The following is a 13518-nucleotide window of genomic DNA, read 5'->3' as shown; positions in this document are numbered from 1 at the left end:
CAGTTATGTAAATCAACCATATTTTGTAAACGCACCGATCCGAACTGCGTCATGGATTAAATAAAACAATGCTCCACAGAAATTAAACGGCGAAGAAAGGATAATTATGCGCGCTTATTTATTCTTACAATTCCACTACCAATTAACGAAATGGAAAATTGACCCCCTAAATTTTGACACCCCATAGAATTTCTATGATATGCAACCTCAAAGTCAACTTCACAACGAAATTTGAAAAACCAAAAACGCACAAATTACTATCACAAGAACAAACTGCTGTCACTTGGAAAGGTTCTCTTCTTTATTACTCACCCACTTAACTTATTTTAAACTCGAACTCTACTAACAATTCCTTGTCAACAAACTTTCTTTTATACAGCTGTAATTAATTTAACACTTGACCTCAGGTAGATCTGAAAACTTAAATATGGCGCGGGCAAAAACTCGACATTTCACAAACTGCCAAAAGCCAAAGGTCACGTTAAAATACTTCTCTCATGAATACTTATGAAATTTCTGAGCAACCAATAAATAATTACTGACGAAACTTCTGATGAGGAACCAAATATTCGCTTTAGAGCTAATAAAGAGATGGTATTTGATGACAATTCCTCGGGCGATGTCGACTTTGAAAAGCTTGCCAGGGAGAATGAAGTTGAAAATGAATTTGTACATTTTGTAGAGGGCAAAGAAAACAATCATACTCATTTTCAAAGTGTACTTCGAGAAGTGTGACGTTTTGTAGTGTTTTCATACGAAGGCCACCTACACACCGGACGCATTGTGGCTTTTGATGGTAAAACGGTAACTATTAACGCAATGGAAAACTGTGGAAGTGGTCTTCAAAAAGGGACGAACTGACTTTACCTATGTGATGTTCAGGGCAGTATTAATACCTACTCCAAAACAAGTTTCTAAAAGGAGAACTTTCGCGATATTAATTCATTACTACAGTCTTGATCGATTGTTTCGATGGGGTGGTAATCGGTTACTGGATCTCAGGTATGCTTCCTGCTAATGGTGGTGTAGGTATACACTTTATCTTTGATATATCCCCACAAGAAAAAATCACAGAAGGTGGTATCCTGAGATCTTGGAGGCCAGAATAATTGAGGGTGAAAGGGGAGGTTAACAAGTCTGTGGAAAACTTCTGTGTTGGGCGATGGAAGGAATCTAAAAAGACATGGTCAGTAGTGGGAGGTTTTCTATAGGAACTAATTTTCAGGAGTGTTAAGGATATTAAAACAATCATTTAAGGTGGTTCTCTTGCCTCCAAAGATATTATCAACGTAATGTTTATAAAAAATTAAATAGAATTTTATCATATTGAATAAATGGGATTCTGGAGCACTGAAAATCTAAAAAAAACTACAATAGCTGAACCGCTTAAAGTAAGGATAGCTATATATCGGACGATAAAATTTTGAACGGTCTGCGGTAAATTCAGGTTAAGGCTTAATCGAAGGATCTTATTTAGCCAGTTATAAGGCACTGGAGTGGCATATTAGGGAAAGAAACGAAAGAAACTAAATGTAGTGTTGGATTATTCCAAGGGATCGCCCAACGAAGTTATAATGTTGTCTATAGAACACAAGAAAGGTATTGATTTATTTAATTAATTATATATCGTACAATAAAGATAATAATTGCTAATATAGGTAAGTTAAACTAGTGCCACAATTATTTTAAATACTCAATTTGTTAAATTATAAAATTGCATTTCCCAAAAACCGCTTCCAAAAAATATCACAGCTAAATTGCTAACAATTTCTTTACTTGTTATGTACACATAAATGCAATATAAAAACATTTTTAATTAATCAGATCGTTTTTGTTTAGTTTCTCAGAGAGGAAGCTTTGGGAAGGACGCTAATTAATTACATTTTAATCATGAACGCAGGCCCATTCCGTTAATCATGATGTTAGCCAAAGCGTTTCTACGTTTTCTCCATCCGCCCAAGCCTTGGGCGTGAAACTGCAGCTGGCGATACCACTGCCTCGTTAGGCCATCATCTTCGGCCTAAAACAACCGATGTTAGCTTCTTGGAGCGTTTCAAGACAACAACCTTAAAAATGAAGGTGTCCTTTCCGATAACTTCCTGTACCTCAAAGTAGCTGTTCCAAGCCGGATCGGTTGCAATTATGCACCGATCCAAGTAGAGAGGCTCCCTTAGCAATGAGTACCTGCCATTTTTGTCTCTTACCAACAGAAGGGCGGCCTCCCGTATTCCATTCTTGGGAAAAGTTAACCCGTCCTCCTCCACTTTATTACCCATCATTTGCTGAAGAGGATGACTTCATGAAAATTTTCGATTCAGGAAAATGCGTAACTTACCTTTCCATTTGTCACAAGCAGGGCGTTGATAGGGGCCAACTTTATCGTACGTCCCTTTCTCCAGTTATTGTCAGTTGGCTGTGTAAATCTTAGCTTACCTTCCAATGCAAATTTCGCTTCCTCGTGATTTCACTCCAAGACCTCAACCGCTATTTTACGCAGTTTGATACTGACTAAAACCATTTCCGAACTGGCCCTTCGTCTCGAACCGTTCCCGATTCGTCTCCACAGCTTGCTCGGGACGTCTTCAGTTTCTGAGTTCATGTGGTTTAGGTGCAGTTCGATCTTGTGTTGGGCCTCTTTTAATTGGTCGCGATTCTCGTGGTGACCTGGCGTGGCTTTGCACAGTCGACTGAGCAGCAACGGATACTTGGTTACTCGTTGTACCGGCACCATAAGAAATGAATTCAGATTCATCCGCCTGAGCATGGTATTTTCCATTTGTGAGACCCTTAAGAATATGCGCAACAGTTCTTTTTCCTTTTCTAAGCTCGCTAATAGAAGACTGGCATTTCCTTGGCGTATACAGTATACGTTTCAAAACCGTGCAGCATAGGAGCCGCCTCCAGAAATAGTTTCCCGATGTTAACGGTTAGTAAATCTTCATCTCCTTGCTCCGTTGCTATTTCAACGGCATCCCTTAGGCGCTTAGCTGTTCTCGAGAAATTCCTCTGCGTTTAAGAAGATCGCGGAAAGCTGATCGGGGGTCAGTAAACCAGCGACGAGCATTGGATGGTAAAATTCTCTTAAAATAAAATAATCTGCAGGTCTCTGCTGTATTTTTCTTCAGTATCGACTATCTCAGTTATAATTTCCTTTCTCTCGGATCGTTTCTTCAGGCATTTTCGGCAGAGCAGAGGTTCGTTATCTGTCGGGGACTCCACTGGAATTTCACAATCTTCGCAAGTAAGCGACGGTTCCGACTTTGTCCGCTACCGGCTGAGCCAGCTCTTGCTCGTTTCAGAACCGACACCGGAATCATTTCGTTCGACTTCCGCAGATTTTTGGAAGGATAGTTCAGAATTGGTCACGACCAAAGAGCTATCCTCGCTCGAGTCACTAACGGTACTTATATGCGACACTCGGTACTGCTCCGAGACGTCCTTCCCATCCTCCTCAATTACCACATCCGAGTTGCCGAAATTGTAACTATCCTCCGGTACAATCCCTCTCTCCTTTGCGTCAACTAAGTAGCTGAGAATATCGTATTTTGAAGCACCCTCAAAAATTGACCTATAACAATGAAAATTATCAATCTTATTTATTTTCAAATAAATAACGCTCCCATATTTTTTCTTTTAGTTTTTTTTTGCACAAATAATATCTTTGGAGCAAAGTGAATATAAGCAACCCATTAACTTTGCCCCAAATATATGTTACTATTTTAAATTGCATGCTTTTATGAGGCAGATCTGTACTAACAGACGAACCAGCTACTTAGACCGTAATGAATTTTAAAAACTAGAACATGCAATAAAGATTCTTATAGTAGGTACATAAGTGGTTTATATAGGTACAGACGTATAATTTTCAGATTTTCAGCACAAAACGCGTTACAGCGTTTATCACACTGCCGATGCATAAACAAAACGGAAAACATATTATGGGAAATCTGCACCTGTGGTTGACATTATATTTCTAAAGGTCACAAAGTGAAAGGATATAGCCTATCGGCGGTGATTAAGATCGTTTCCGAGCTTTCTGATACAGTGAAGTTTCCAAGCCCCCAGTTCGCCTTTTCAATATAACGTAAAGGATATTAGAAAACAATTCCATGAGAGTTTTTCAAACGTGGGTAGCTAAAAAGAAAACAACATTGGGAAATAAATTTGTTTCAAAGTAGTTCTTTCATTCTGAAGTAAATGAAATATCGCTCCCCCACGTTCGTTTCACTTCGTCTACCTAAGTGCTATTATAGTAAAAGTGAATCTAAGAAACCCCTTCGCGTAATTTGCACACCAAGTGTCCATATCAACGGCCGACGATTGGTGATATTAACGTTCGCCCTTTTTTGCGAGATAAATTTCCGCCGAATGTTTTGCGTCGCTCCCCATCCAGTACAAAAAATGACACCCTTTAATTACAAGTAACCGTATCGGATTCGTGCAGCGCGAAAAGCTGGAGGACCATCAATCTTTAAGAGTTTTGTTGCGTTAGATTAGAGAATAAAACACATTTCGACAGATATGAGGTTAGATCCCGAAACATGCAAACCTCAACTAAAATTAACTGACATTATCTAAGGTTTCCCGTTTAATTTAGAAACACACCCTCGGTGTATATTTAGACAAACATTAATCTACGGCCGATTGTTATAAGCACAGTACGATCCTAATCACATTATGTTTCCATTACCTTACGACGGTATTCATTTCGGGGATGAAAAATTTAATCAAGGATTGGACATCTGCTCGTCCTAATTGAAAAATAAGAATTACGCGATTTTCATTGAACTATGATGTTGTTAGCTTAGTTTGAGTTAATTTCCAACTTTAAATGCAAATTGAAATGTACGGAAATGGAAGAATTCCTTCAAATTGGAATAATTTCGAGTTCTTTACGTTGGAATTATTGCGGACTGATAAATGAAAAAAAGGAACAGTTGACTTTAATTAGTAATTACACGTTGTCTTAAGCGATGCGGCTAATGTAATTGAACTTCGTTTTTCTACTTGCAGTTTTTGATTAATAATGAACTTTCTTTTTACAAAAACTATCAGGAATACAAGTACTGACTGGTAAATAGTTTCTTGATAATGCGCAGAATTAACTGCGATTTCTTGGGTATGGCTGTAAGGACAATTTTAATACACGTTATCTATACGTAGCTACGAATAATAGAATGAGGAAAAACGTAAGACCCTTTTACACACGATTCCAACGATTTTGTAAGGACACTATCCTTTCGAAAAAAATTCTTGTAGTAATTTTGCAAAACACGACTCCAAAGAGTTTTAGAAGTTGTCATTCCGTTGGAAATATAGATCTAACCGATTCTATTTGCTCAACTTTTTATTATTCAAATTAGTAAACGTGTTAAATTCTTAAATTTTCTTAATAATGGATTTTTATATGTGACTTTTTATATGACAAGAATTATAAGTATAACAACACAATTATATCAAATCTCCAACATCCTCCCGCCATCATTCCTCGATAAATCACGGAGAGGAGTGATCCTCTTCTTTCAACCGTTGAGTAATCCTTCACTCAACGATTCAACCATTGAGTAATTAAATATGTTCACTCAACGATTCAACTACAGTTTATAGAACCGTTGAACCATAGATTCTCTCCTCTGGTTTTCTTCACTCGAACAGTTCTAACGTGACCGTTCTTTCCTTTTAGCGTCTCAGTTACGGTTCCCATTGGCTAATCCAGACATTTGGGAATGTAGGTAATTTTTCTAATTTTGACATTTAAAGTGACAGTTTCTAAAACTCATTGACCATGTCAAATGCCTTACTTTTCACAACCATGTAAAAAAAGTAAAATATTTCGCAACTGCTGATGAAAAGTATCACTGATTACTGATCCAATTTTTCTACGATTGTCTTATATAAAGAAACTGTGAATAAAGCAGTACAATTACAAAGAGTTACTTCGCAAATGTTTATTAGCGTGTAGAAAATGCGTGTAGAAAGTATTTTTTTTACATAGTGATGAAATTATCGAACTTTTTTTAACGAAAAATCGTATGGAAAGTGGTACTTTTTTTTCACGATTTTTATTATGCGTTTCCATGGAGTTTAGTCTTGTCTATGAACAATAGCATCCACTTTTGAGTGACAGTAAATAGCGAATGTCAACCACATTATTCAATTGTGGGGTTATTATGGATCACTATGCAAAAAAATTTCGTGTACAACACGTGTTGAAAGTGTCTTTTTTCCATGAATTTGCTTGATTAACTCGGGCTTCGCCCTCATTAATCAAACTGCAAATTTATGAAAAAAAGTATCACTTTCAAAACTAGTTGTACAATAGTATATTAATAAAGTACAAGTGTCATTTGACGAAGACAAATGACACGTGTGCTTTATACTATTTTTTCTATTTCGACTTTTATTTTAAATAATAAATTATACAAATTATAAATATTGCCTTTAGGCGTTGTTAGGTAATTTTAAACTATCATTCAGTGTATGTTGGTAATAGACACAGTTCATTTATTTTAACGTTGGCTAGCCTGATTCCTGTATTTTCAAACTTCAAACTTTTAATTATTTGATCATAATTCCATTTTGCGGCAGTTATGATAAATACGGATGACAAACACGTCTCTTGTACCCCACCAGAGATCCAAGAGATTGCCAATGAAGCGACGTTAAATTTACTGCCTGTAAAACCGAAAGTACACAATTTTTGAAAACTAGCTGGCCGAGAAGGGAGTTCAAAAAGTAAGCAAGAATGTACTGCTGGCATATTTTACTACGCTAAGTAAAAATAAAAAAAGTTCTACCCTTTGGAGTATATATTCAAAATTAATCGGAATTAATACAATCGGTCAAGTTCCTCGTACGTTATTTACACTTTACAGGTTATGTTTAGTTTTGATTTGACGGATATCGTTGACGGCAAAAAAGCGAGGGGTACCAATCCAACAAAATAAAAAAAATAATACGTTTCTATTTCTTTCGGCATCATTTCTGTCTAGAAACGCACGCAAACTGGGCCAATCAAGTACGGTTTCGGTATTGTTTCCACATCGAAATAGAAAAATAACTATTGCCGCACTAGTGTTTCAAAGACCTATTTTCACAATCAATTTACCTACAAAAACAATTGTGTTTCTGCACTTTCCTAGAAAAAAAATATCCTCATCGTAGGAATGACTTTCCCCACAGGATAACGGCTTGGCTCTCTTTGGTAGTGTAACGTCCGTTACATTTAAGGGTGGACAACCCCTGAACGTTTTATTTGAATGTTGACGTAGAATGTTACCCAGAATACAGTGGGTTCGAGATAAGAGGGTCACCTAAATATCTTTTTTATTTGGCGAAATACGAAAAATTAATGTGTGCTGTCATGATGCGCGGTGTCTGTTGTGTTAGAAAAGGCCTAAATTAACTTCCGCGATACGATCCCGCCATGTAACACAACAGACACCCTGCATCATGACAGCACACGGTATGCTAAATTTCATTATTTTTCTAAATATTGAATGAATTTATCAATTTTCGAACCATATGCATATTTTATGTTGTCGTATAACTAATTTATTGCCCTTTTTAAAAATTTAAAAAAACATAGCCATTGTGCTAGAAAAACCGGGCCGGTTTAACCGGAAGTAATATCGCAAATTTAAATATTACATAGGATAGATCGTGATGTCTCATTCCTTCATATCCATTTCCACTTCTTTATTATTTTGTTAAAATACGCACAAATCTTATTGTCTATATTTAGTCCATTATTCGTTATTGTGGCGTCGTAAAAGGATGCTTTCGCGTACCCCACACTTGTCAATAGCAATTTGGAGGTTTGATAACATTCGTACGGAAAAATGAAACTTTTTCAATTGGTATTATATTCTCACACCCGAAAAAACTCCACATGGTTTGGAAAATCTGATACCATTTTTTAAAAAAATGTTCAAGTTTTCCAGTACCGATTTTTAGAGTAAATTATTTCATTTATATCATTCCACACCTGAAATCTTTATTGTTAATTTCCATTTAAAGCCCTTAACAGTTACAACTTGCATTAAATTAAGTAACTCCTTAACCCCATCCCCTGATTATTACATTTGTTGTGCCCGAAAGTGATTCCGATAGTGATCTGAGTAATTAAACATGTCTAACAAGATTTCGAAGTTGCAGAATGTAATTATCGCCAACATCGCTTCTCTCGGTAAAATTGTTGTTACGCCAAGATCGGGTAGAACTCCATAATTGTAACATAACTCGGCAAATGGTTTACTTTAAACCCATAAATGAGTCGATTGCGACCTTTCAAATGTTAATCTTTGGAAATTTCGCAGGCGGGATCCCATTTGAGGTTCTCAATAATTATCAAATGCTGCGAGTATCGGCAGGCAAACGCTCGTAATAAGGTTCTCGGAGGTGTATTGTGGCAGCTAATTAGATATGCCGCATGCTGCGCCTAGATCATAGCAGGGAGCAATTGTGTACAATTACCGTACGTTTAACTGACGGGAACTTTAGCAAGTAAACGCGAGACTGGCATTAGAAAAAGTAAGTTGCTACAACTGCCACAATTCGCATGTCTAACCAGAAGATTATTTTCCATTTCGAAGCAGTTTAATTGTAAGCTTTTTGCGGTTCGTTGATACGTAAAAAACACTTTTTGCCCTTTAAGGTAACATACGCGTTTACTCAAAAGTACTTTTCTAATATCTTTCTTGCCTTGTCGTTTATTAAATTTTGCATTTTATTATCTTTCGGGATCCTATTTTTGTCAAAAACGAATTACTTTAATGGCACATTATTTGTTGCGAAATTGGTTTTAAATTTTCAATGTGGTTTTTTTCTTGATACGAGATTTTACTTTAAGGCTAATGCACCCTTATGCTACAAAACAATTCCATTTTGCTTATTTTTGTTTGTCAGGTCCTTTGGGAGAAAGATTTCCAGAACTCAGTTGCGTACAATTTAATTATCGGATAAGTTTGCTTCTATGATGTGGTCGCATTTTCAATTTTCCAGAAAGTACGGTAAATTAATGAAGGGCTCACTGGTCAGATTAGGTAATCGACACATTCCCTATTGAGTGATGTTGTCTGAACTTTATTTATCTATGATTTTTAAAAATCTATTAGCTGTTTATCTTGAAATGTGGCGTTTCTAGATCTCCCTGCCAGAAAACTTTGGATGCTTTAATGGTTTCGAGATTTTTTTAGTTTACACAAAAATATGAGAGGTAGTAACTCATATTAGATTCTTTGTTAGTGAAATAGGCTTTCCTATTTGATGGAGTTGAAACTCTTAGTTTGTTTCTTACCTACCTTGCCTTCCATTTGCTTATATGAATTTTATGAATTAATTTTTGTCAAATAATGCTCAGCTAGCATGAAATGGAATTAAATCAATTACTGAAATAAAACCTGTTCCGTTCCGTTTGTGGTGGACCACATGGTAGCGGATACGCATCAGGCCACAATTATCTCTACGGATAATCGTTTGCCGACGGACCGGTAAAAACTCGGTTTTGATGTACAATGGAGTGCCAGGCATAGGTTGGATTGATGTTGAGAATGGTGGCTGTTTTCAAATCGCCTTGGAATTGAAGACTCCGGGTATAATTCTGAAGGTAACGAAACGTAGGGGGTTGTTATTGTTCTTAATGGCCAGGAAAGTCCTTTACTGGTACACTTTTTATCCAGCACAGAATTAGTGAATACAGTCATACATTTCATCATCGATCTTTTACTAAAAGGAAAAGTTCCGATCCTATGTAGTATAACTTAATTGCAAATAATGCAAAAGTGTTCCTTGGTGAAATATGATAAGTTTACATTTAATTTCGCCTTGAAATTCTCTACCGCAATTGAACGCACGTTCAATACTGAATTATTGTCCTTTTTACCGCACGAGTTTTCATTGATTTAAAATAGTATGTCAAAAATTTCTCATTTAGTACACGAATTCAACCAAATTGCACTACGAGCTTGTAACACCAAAGGTGAAACTTTTATTTATAGATTAAAAGGTTATATTTGGCGCACTTCCACCGAATAGCACACTAACTTCCCCCACGAGTTTTGAAATTTCCGTAAATTTTGGAAATTATGATTCCCGTTTTTAATACAAGGTTACTACGCTGCGTTAGCTCCAACGACCAAAGCCAATGCTCTATTATCGGGACCAAATGGTCGCACTTAATCACAAAACGCAAATGCTGAGAAGTTCTCCAAAAACAATCCCCCTCTTCATTACTTAGTAAAATTTGAACCCCCACAATGGCAGATTAAACGTAGATGTGACATATTGTGTTGACCACAACCAACTAGCTAAATTCTTTCATCTCAACCGAAAGTTGTTTGGGAAACCACTGCAGAACCTTGACATTTTCTGCGGGAAAAATCGAAAAATTTAAATTTAAACCTAAACACTCTCGTTACATTAGTGATCTCCATCTTTACCATGTACAAAGAGTCTCCATTCGCATTCTCTCTTCGATTTGTGATGTAATTAGTGACCACACTGTCAAAAACGAAGTCTTTCATATGGCTTCAGTGATACCGAGAATTTCTTGTATTAGGATTTTCGTCTTGTAGTGGATTGAATATGCAATAACATCCTCCTCATATTTTTGAAAATGATAATGTATCCACAGATTTTTAAGGTACTCAAATGCCATTTAAATTTATAATGGTCGTTCGTACTGACAAATTAAAGTTCAGCTCTTTTTTTAAGTTTATCCCCTGTGGGTTCGAGGATAGTGGGTCACTCCCATCCTGGAGATCGTAGAAGGCGATGAATGGGTAGGAAAGGTAGCGAATCCTCCTTCACTCCTATCAAAATTTCCCGTTCACAAGGCTCGTCCCTGACAGCTAGGATCGCGGCTATCACCAGATAATCTGACGCCAGAAGGAGGAAGCCAACAGCAGATACAGAAGCAGCTGTTCTAAGGGTTATGCCTAAAGGGCCTGGGACAGCCAAGGGGCGGCCAGGAGGAATATTGCTTTAGTGGGTAAAACGGAAACAGCCCAGTCCCACACACCCTCTACTGAGGGAATCTATAAACGACTTTCCCTTCAACTTCCACAAAAAAAAATGTTGTTCTCTGGGAGGTTTTTATATGGACGGTGGTGAGGAATCCCTAACCTCCTATAAATAAACACTGACCCTCAGACTCGGACTGTTGGTGTCTCTAAGATGCCCTATACTCCCTAGATATTCATGAGGTTTCCTCCGCTCTTTGCAACCACTCTTGATTTTCTACCATTATTATACTTACATCCTAACCTTGGTTAATTCCCAATTTGGGTGCCTTCAATAAATATGAGTTTCTAGAACGGATTTGTGGGATTCGTATGGTTGATTTGAAGGATCCAAAGCCTCTTCAGGTTTAAGATTGCCCAGCCCCTAAGATCTGTAAGGTCAATAAAGCTTCCGAGGCACCCTTATAATCCTTATAGTCAACACAGATCCACAATATTTCTTATAATTCCCAAGCTGATTTAGGATTTTTGAAGATACCTAAAAATGAACTTCTGTAATTTTTGGTTCTCAGCAAGTGAGGCGATTTGTCGACAAGTTGCTACAGTGCTATCCTGCTTTTTTCCCCGTACTGGAACGGGTATTAGAATTTTCCAGTAGTCTTGTCTTGTCGTAAGAGGCGACTAAAAAACAGCATACATAATTTTAAAGCGCACAATTATTTGTGGACTGAATATTTATATCACCTGTATTAAACTGTTTCCCCGCATATCAGAAACATCTACATTGACGGAAAAAAATTGAAGGCCAGTCGTTTTTTTCTGTAAACTTGTCGCTGACACACCTTGTTGGATTGTGAAGCTTCTACTATGGCGGCCTAATTCAGCACCAACTGCGACGAACTGCGGAAAAATCCTAACATCTTAAAAAAACTGGGACCAATCTTAAAATTCAAGTTAATTAAGCCCGCTTCATTTGACACTAGACACATTCTAATCAGACGAGGTTTGCTGCAACACAATTAATTAACTACGATTAATTATACTCAACCAAATGACCGCGATCTGTGCCGCTTGTTGATTGGCATGTTGAATACTATCAGCCTCCCTTGAGGTTGATTCTCCACGGCTGTGTGGAGGAGGCACCAGCTGCCTACCTTGGTCCAAGAATTCTGCACCTTCTAAGTGCCGCTTGGCCGCCACCGGGTCGTCAGGTTCTACCGGGACCCAGATGGCTGCCTTACAGAGCCTAGGAAGGCAGTCTTCCGGGCATTAGATTGAAATAAAAAAAAATGATGTTGACTTCCGGTATAGTCCTCATATTGATAATGACATACAACGTTTTAAGGCGATTGCTGGTTCTCGTGAATCACCCTGAATGTATCAACCCTTAAAACTAGAAGGGGAGAGATTGGAATAATAACTAATTTACGGCCATATTGAATTAATCGAACCGTCTTGAAATTAGAATTAAATCTGCCTCCAAATTTGTGTAAAAAAAGTTGTTCGACACTACTTCGTGCAGTTGATACGGCAGTCGTTTTCGTTCCGCAGCTGTTTCCATTCGCCGGAAAATTGCGTCTACTAAATACCGAAACGTTCAACCCTATTTATATCGCTTAGCCGCGCCTTTCTCCCTTAAATTTCAAGATATTTCCCCGAAAAACTTTTAATCATTTAAATGTACTTAAAATTCGAAGCCGGTGGTCCAACTACTTTTTTTAGTTTAAAGTAATAAATTGGCGGAAGGGCGCAAACCGAAAGTGGATTTCGGTTGTCTCCGGCCTAAAAGTTGGCAAACTCACATATTTGTTTGACAACACTAAATGCATTTCAATCACCGACGAAGGACTCCAAAAAAAAGCTCAATACGAGGAAAACAAGTTGCTTGAAGTTAGTTACGCGAGGTGAAACTACATTTTGTAATTTATACTTTGGCTGAAGTTTTTTCAGCTAAAAACTTTACGAAACTTCCTCAACGTCCTACTTCGCTTGTACACAATCATATTTTTCAATTTATGTGAGATAAGGATAAGATCCCGCATTCGTAAATACTATGTATATATTAAAGAAGTTTCCCATGCCGTCCCGTATGTATTCCAAGATCCCGGCTAACAACATTGATTAAATTTAAAACGTTTCCAAAGGTCAAAGGGAATTAAAGGAAACGCGGCCTTTAAGTAACTCTCTTTTTCAATCTCCTTTCAGGAAAGTTAAATAATAAAGGCAAGCGGATAATGTTTAGTTTATGAAGTAAACAATTTAATCCGCAAATTTTTGAGCTTTTTTGCAATTCCTGTAATATTTACATGCGAAATGTATCCGAAATTTGCGGATGAGTGTGCACGTGTCTCATTTTTATGTGCTTGTCTCTCAGATTTTAATTACGGTCTACCCACAGGCTGCATTAGTCTTGAGCTCAACCATTGAGGTGAGTTGAGTACTAAGAGACATACATGCAAACAAAATAAATGAGGTCTCATTCTGTTTATTTCGGGAATAGATGAGCATACGGCGTATGTGGTCTAAATGCCACTCATCGCTTTAAAGAGGGTAGTAT

At 37.4% G+C, this 13518-nt stretch overlaps 1 pseudogene; it reads right to left on the bottom strand.

Annotated features, from left to right (window-relative positions):
* Nucleotides 1–1678: 1678 nt before the first annotated feature.
* Nucleotides 1679–3624, bottom strand: LOC116182827 (annotated as a pseudogene).
* Nucleotides 3625–13518: the final 9894 nt, after the last annotated feature.

This window comes from Photinus pyralis, unplaced genomic scaffold, assembly GCF_008802855.1.
Source record: "Photinus pyralis isolate 1611_PpyrPB1 unplaced genomic scaffold, Ppyr1.3 Ppyr1.4_unclustered_Scaffold778, whole genome shotgun sequence".
NCBI lineage: Eukaryota > Metazoa > Arthropoda > Insecta > Coleoptera > Lampyridae > Photinus > Photinus pyralis.
Note: the sequence above shows the minus strand (reverse complement) of the source record. Positions and strands in the feature narration are given on the sequence as shown.